Source organism: Melanotaenia boesemani, chromosome 6, assembly GCF_017639745.1.
Source record: "Melanotaenia boesemani isolate fMelBoe1 chromosome 6, fMelBoe1.pri, whole genome shotgun sequence".
NCBI lineage: Eukaryota > Metazoa > Chordata > Actinopteri > Atheriniformes > Melanotaeniidae > Melanotaenia > Melanotaenia boesemani.
In genome coordinates this window covers 7,470,010-7,477,490 of record NC_055687.1, presented here as the reverse complement: position 1 = coordinate 7,477,490, position 7,481 = coordinate 7,470,010, and the positions used below count along the sequence as shown (strand labels likewise).

General features: G+C 42.4%; 1 protein-coding gene across 6 annotated transcripts in view; it reads left to right on the top strand.

The window, feature by feature from the left end:
* The first annotated feature begins 231 nt into the window (after positions 1–231).
* LOC121641335 (DNA-binding protein SATB1) overlaps positions 232–7,481 on the top strand; it is a 60,108-nt gene continuing 52,858 nt past the window's right edge. For 3 of the 6 annotated variants that reach the window (XM_041987419.1, XM_041987418.1, XM_041987415.1), the window contains exon 1: positions 233–570. The gene's annotated coding sequence lies outside the window, so the exon portion shown is untranslated. Of the gene's footprint in view, positions 571–1,619; positions 1,730–7,481 lie in introns of those variants that run through there. The other 3 variants (XM_041987421.1, XM_041987420.1, XM_041987417.1) reach the window with 2 other exon arrangements.

Sequence of the window (7,481 nt, the reverse complement as noted above, 5' to 3'; positions counted from 1 at the left end):
ATGCAAACATGTGGCGTGTAAATATGAAAATGAATGAGTATGAGAGCTCTCCTGGCAGTGACTTCTCTCTCTCCCCCCTCCGCGTGTCCCCGGAGAGCGGCGCGTCGGAGAGGAGCGGCTGTAAAAACCAAAGTGGGGCAATGAGACAAGCTGCGCCACAGCTGGCAAATCATCGATTTGAGCATCAGAAACGGGGAGGGGCGGTTCATTTACCTGCCACCCTCCTCAAAGCAGCCCTCCTTCCTCACATGCCGCTACTTCTCCTCTCCTCTACTTCACCCCCGCAGCCCGCAGCGCACGGTTGCTCGCGTCTCTGCGCTCCATCTCCGTGTGCTTTCCTCAACTTCAACTTCAACCTCCGGTGGTGCGGTTTCTGCAAGACCACCCCCCCCTCCTTCTCTTCATCTTCCTCCTCCTCCTACTCATCCGTCGGACTTTTGACTTTTTAGAACAGTTTTTCCTCCCACAGAACAGTTGCCTATTTTTGGATCTCTCGTCGTGGAGCGCTGACAAGAGGTTTGTTCAACTTTTGATGGAAAACAAGAGGTCGGGCGACTGCTGACTTTGAAGGTACGGTCCCCTAGTTTCTCCTCAATTATCTGCTGCCATTCTTGTCACATGATTCTTTTAAACGTATCTGCAGATGTTTGATTTCACATGACATAAAAAAGAAAAGGAGATGAAATCAGAAGATTTTTTGCGTCGCAATTTTATTGACTTTTTTCCCTCTGAAATCCACACTGAGCGAAAGTTCCTGCTATATGGTTAAATATTTACAAATAATACTAAACTAAATAACTTATGTGCACATAGAATATTTTTCTTGCCATCTCGTTTGAAATAGGCCCGTGTCATTTCTGCACAAATAAGCAAAGCACTCGTGATATTCGCGGGGTTAAGTACATCCATCTCCTCTAATTCATTTAACAACTTACTCAGCACGCAGCAGAGAAAGTGATGCGACCACCGCTGCTGCCCTGATGACTTCAGGAACCCAGGGATGCTTCCGATTAACGCACTTTTCCTTAAATATACACCTTTAAAACAAGTCTTACGGGCCTTTACTGTCCTTTTTATTCATGAAATTGAAGTTAGAGTGAGTGTGATCAGCTGACATGCCTGTTAGAAATGCTGAATCAATTGCAGCTCAACTGCCCATCTACTTTTACTACGTTTTATTAGGACATTAGAGCTGCTTCATTTCTTCTCTCCCACCCTTTCTTATTTAATCACGTGTCATCTTGATTAAACAGGTTTATTGATAGAGGTTGTGTAGGTCAGAAAACACAGCAGTGAGGCAGGGAAACAGTTAATGAGCTCCTTTCTGCCTGACTTGGTGTGAGGCAGTCAGATAGATGTGATGATGCAGAGGTGCTGTTTGGTCTGTCCTATGGCTTTTGTCACAGTGCTGATAAAGTAATTTCAGGTAAAACCAGACGTGCATGTGTTTGTGTGTGAGAGAGGTAGAAAGCAGTTATGAGAAGATGTATTGCCATGTTAAAAAAAGTGCGTGGGCACAGATGCTGTGTGGTTTACAGGTTTTTGAAGGTTTCACTCTCTGCTCCTTTAGAAAATAGCTGACATTTCACACAGCAGCTCGGCCAGCGGTGTTCACTCTGATAATTGTGAATATTCATAAATAGATTTCTGCACAAATAGACTCATGCACCACAGTATAGTGTGTGTTGTGTGTCTGATGACACGAAGATGTAGAAAGTCATGCGCCAGGGTAAGGAAAATGAACAAGTTTAGCATTTTTCTCTTTAAAGAAATCCTGAAATAATCTCACTGACAGTTTGTTTTTTCTGTTATCAGGCTGTGTGCTTTGCAAACTCACGAGATAAAGCATGGCATTTTTGCATGTGAGAAAACAGGTTATGGCAGAGCACCGTAGGATTTTTTTCTCCTTTTATCTTTGCAGATCGGTGGCAGTTCAAGATTCTGTGGGTTGTCTGGTCAGTGTCTGTGAGAGCAGCGGCACACAGTCCTTTTCCTGTCTCAGTCTGCCATGTGTCACTTCTTGTAAAAATCCTCAGACAAGAAGAAAAACCTCAATGTCAGTTTGCAGAACTTTTCGATATTACTCCTCGGCTTTGAGCCTTCCTTTACAACCACTTTTTTATCAGTTTGTGGTCGTGAAAGTGGCACAAAAAACATCCACGGCCACGTCTTTAATATGTTTGGCAAAAATCTTTCCACGAAAACTTGCTCAGCAGGAATGATAAGAATCTGAGCATGAAGACGGTGTCGTTGTTGGGTATAGCTGTCACCTCACACAGACCCAGCAGCAAAGCCTTAAACATCTGTCACAGCTTATTAGTTTGTAATTAAATCCTATGACTGTGTTCTGTTGGGTTCACAGGTCTTACAATAACCCCCGCTGTGATTTACAGTTAAGAGGTGAGCTGGGAAAACAATACATGCTCCCACCTTTCTACCTTTTTTTTTAACTTACAGGTTGTCATACTCATTTTTTTTTCATTGCTCAGTTTAGTTTTGTTTTCATTACAACTAATCGAAACTAGTGTATGCTGCATTTACTGTACTGTAGTAGTGTAATAGCAGGAAATCGCCTCGTATTGTTCACTTGCAGTGCAGAATTCCTCACAGTCCTTTAAATCTCAGCTGGAATTCTGTGGCACATCTCAACTGCCACTTGATTTGAAATTTAGGTTGAGTAAATCACTGATTAAACCTCCCATGTCTCTGGCATATAGCTGAGATAAATTCAGCGGCTGCATGTTGCAGAGCTCTGAAGTGCAGGTTGTCAGATGAGAGCGAGAAGAGACAGCAAACTTTGTCCTGTGACCCCGAGAGACCAATTAGTCTGCACATTGGAAAGCACAGGTTGTCATTCTTGTTGTTTTTGCTCTGACTTAAATGATATTAAGACGGCCTCATTGCTTTTGAAAGAAAATCAAATTATTCAATAAATCATCAGCTTGCAGAAAGTTGTATTAAAATTTGTCCAGGAAAACTTGCTGCACCTGTCTGCTACAACTTCACTGTCATATCTTTGTTCTGGAGCCTTTTTTTTTTATTATAGTTGCAAAAAATGCACATCATTAAAACTCCCGACTGCTGAGCATTTGCAGGGATTTTCGAGCTGGGCTGTGGCTCACTTTGCTGAGACTGATATCTCGGCTAAAACCATTAATCGTCTTTCTTTACCACCTCGATAATTATCGCTGTAGCAAAATAACAGCTCAGCAAACAGTGAAATTATACCTGTGGTAGGGAGCGGAGTAAATACCTGTTTAGCTGCCAGCAAATGTATTTATTAGACTGTCGCCAGTAAATAAGAGGCCTGTCTCGTTTTTTAATGTGTGGCTCTTTGGGGATTCCTTCCCTGCACACTCCCCACTGCTGCCTCTGTATGAAATAGCTCTGTTATGACTGCTAATAGAAGAGAAAGATAACAATGATTCCCCACTTTTTTTTCCTTTCTTGTCTTTTTTTTCTTTTGGGGATGGCATGTCGTGGCTAGTTTGGAAAAGAAAAGGTTGGTGAGTTAATAAAGATTGCTGCATTCCAAGGCTCAAAATATAAGAAGCCCCCACCCGCTCAACCCCCACTGTTGGTTACAGACATGCCACCCTGGGTGAATGCTTAGTGTGTGACTCTGGACTTACTCATGCCGGCTCATTTTGTCTTTATCTGAAAAGTTCTTTATTGAAAAAAAGAAAAAGAGCGAGCAGAGTAGGGTTATGTTGTTGCAACATGTTTGATTGCATTTGTTCTGGCATATGCTTTGCATACTGTTGATCCAGATTCCTTGGCTTAGTGATGAAAGTGTCACATTGTGTTTTTGGGTCCTCAGATTCAGAATCAGCCCCGTCTGCTGAATGATGCTGTGTCCTCCCCAGGAAATTTATATATATCTATATTAAAAAAAAGCCAACGTCCTTCATGTTGGTTTTTGTCACGCTCTTCCAAAAAGACATCCATTCTGTTAGGATCTTTTTTTTTTTCATTTTATTTAACATGCTTCGTGAGAGTGTAACAAATACAATTTAAGGATTCAAGTTTTCATGATTTAAATCACATTATTACAGCTCTCATCATACATTTTTTTTCTTGTGAGGAAAAAAAAACTCATTGTCTTTTATTCCAGTGCTTGTCTTTATCCGATCTGTGTAGGTTTTTCTGAATCCTTTGTTCAGGGAGAGAAAGAAAAAGAGCGATTTAGAGGAAAGCGCATCCCGCTAAGATCAGGTTGTTAATACCCACCCACGTACCCCAATGAAACAATTTCAACAGATACTGTATTCTCTCTAACATGCACACACACACACAGAAACACACTTGCCTTATCAACTGTTTTGTTTGTCAGTGGATGGATGATGCATCCTTTGACAAGGGATTAAATATGCAAAGAAAAATATGTAGATAAAGCAGCACATCTTTAAGTCTGCGCCACTTATTCAACACTTCTGCTTAAGCCACAATATTAAGAGCTGTTTCCCCACGTTTATATTCCCCTTCCCTTAGCGTCACTTCTTGCACGCTGAGGCGAGCAACTCAGTCCCATCACCTGCCCTCGTTTCCCTAACGCTCCCTAGGAGGCCAGGGTGTTGTGCCCTTCACTGCCTCTCGGCCACTTCAGGACAACCCAGCGGGACAGGACGGTCGATCTCACCTGGTTGGCCTGTCCTCGCTCACAAAGCAACCTTCAGTACGTCGTTCTGTGGCTCACACACTCGCACACAAACACTCCAGTTTGTCTGACTCTATTAATTGTTTATTTGTTGGGATCCACGAGGCAGAAATTAGAGTTTAATTATTCAGTCATGTGATGACCGGGGTCCAGGGTGCAGTGACAGAAAAGTCATTTCTTTAAAAATGGCTCTGCGCTGATGTCTGATTGTTCAATGACTAATTGCTTTTATAATTCAATAAAGGAGAAGAAAATGAGAATGGGAAGGGGAGGGAGGGGTCATAAACAAGGTGGTGAAGAGTTCTCTCAGTGAGTGAGGTGCGGATGATGTTTTAAATCATTAATTCGGATTCCTGAGAGGAGAACTGGCACAGGCCTGAACTGACCGGGCATGGCCTGGTGGTAATTAGGGCTGATTTCAACCCCGATGGCCCCGAAGCTGACGGTTTTGTCGAGATTTGGGCACAGCCTTGGCCCCTGAGGGCGGAGGTCTTGTCAGATGCAACATGAAAGCTGCTCGCCGTCACTGAGCGGATGTTCATGTGTCAGTTTGTGTGGGAGTTGCATCATGTACAGTGCTGTCGAGGGTGGAGAGCTGCGGTGTGTGAACGAGATGGAGCAAATTGTCACGACTGCACCGTAATGTTGAAAGTAACCAAAAAAAAAAAAGGGGTCCTCAGTTTGAGTTCCACGACTCTGCAGAGACCCACCGAGGCGACCTGGTGTTAGGCCTTCCTGTCAGCAGACCTGAGGTGGAGACCACTTGCTCTGCTTCTATTTCTGTCGACTTCATGTGATTATAAAACAATTAAGTACTTAGGAGCCGACTCTCAGTTCATTACACCCCCCTTGTTCTCTCTCTTTTTTTTCTGCCTCCTCCCACAGCAAAGTGTGGACATATGAGAATTGAAAACAACAAAAAAAAATCAACTTTTTCTTCTTGTAATAGAAAGTCGTGGTGGTTGTACGAGAAGCTAACGGAGAACTTCTCGTACAACCGCATTTCATTTGATGGATTTCTCCATCATGGAATATTTATTGCGTCTGTGTTTTCCTCATAACCCTTAAAGGAGGTTTTCACACTTCGTATGAAAAAACATGGGCAACTCAATAGAAAATGTAAGTAGGTAGTGTTTATGTGCAACAGTTGTGCTGGGAAATCAGTTTAAAAAAACATTTCTGAGAAGACATCCTGCGAAGTGAGAGGAGATCTAGAAAAAACAAGATGACGCACAGTGTTTGTAGTGATCTCTGAGCTGCAGACAGCTTAACCTATTCTGTATCCCATATGTTGAATCTGACTGCATTCCCTCAGAAATTCAAGAGAAAAAAAGCTAAAAAAAAAAAAACAAAAACAAAAAACAACGAACCTTCTTTCTTACTGCAAAAATTTAATTCTGAATAAAAAAAGAAACCACATAAAATACTTAATGACCTGCATCAATACACTTCTTTTGCTTAGACAAAAGCTTCATCTTATTTTTGTCACTTTTATTACTTATTTAACTGCTTGTTAGTTTTTCTCTCTGCACCTACAGTATGACACCTTTGTTTTCTTTTTGTTTTTTCTTCTTTATTTTCACTGTACATGACATTTTTCTGTGTGGCTGAGGTTCGTCTGTGCACCCACACTAATGCAGGCATGTTTTGACACGTTCCTCGACAGATTATTAAATCCTCTGCTGCCTCTAATAATACCATTATGTTTATGTGTAGTGTTTTCATTGTGGCAGACACTTCCAGCAAAGAGCTCCAAGTCGAACCGCTGACAGGGCTTACACCCCATGCTGTTTGTGTTTTTGCTCAGACTGGATGCGCAGACTAATTTGTATTAGTAACCAAATAATCGTATTAATGCCTATTAGAAGCATCACAAGTGGAGAGCATGAAGACATGACAACACCTACGTATAGTAAGTGATGGCGCCGCTTTGCTTGACACACTGAATAAAGACGCTTTTCGAAGCTAAGCCAACAATGATACATCTTCCTTTTCATTCCCAGCCTTTTTTCTCCCCTCTTTTTGTGAGTTGATTATTAAAGAAGCAGACATAATGCTTCATCCCACTGAGACATAAGCATGTGGTTAAAAAGCAGCAGGTCAGATATGCTACTTCTGATTTGGTTAAAAAACACACAGTACCTGTAATGATGCACACACACACTGCAGGTGGAATGTGTTTAAGTATCATTTAAATATGAGATGCCTCTTGTTGCAATTCAGCATCCACTCTGTCATGTCATTTTTCATGATTTCTTTACAAATGTAGCCATCAGGCAGCAAATCCTGCCTGAACAATTACACTAGTGTACATGCATAGTGCACACTGTATCTTCCCAACACAAAGGCACACAGGCTTGTAAAAACCCACCTTGAACAGAGCTAAATCTGCATTCAGCACACGATTATAGCAGCACACAGCTAGTATTTTTAAACAGGCTTTCTGGGTTTCAAAACCCATTTTTCCCTCTTTTCTGTGCGATACAAAACGGTATATGTTAATTGATAATCAGCAGTGTTGATTCAGTGGTGCATTCAGAGCAAATCTGTGCCCTTCTGGATGTCAGAGGGTTTTCACAGCCTCGTCGGTGCCAACCTTGCTGGCAGTGCCGGCACCTGTTGGCGGTGCCAAGGCCTGGCAGGGGTTATCGATGCTCTCTGATGGTGCCCGACAATCACAGTGGAAATGACTGCGGCTGCTTGCGTCATGCCAGATAGAAAAGAGCATTTGCCGACAATGGCTTGCTTTCACCATCGCTCCTGTTTTCAGAATGCTGCTAACGGTGGCCAGGGGGAAAAAAAAAACAACAACCTCCCCCCCAAC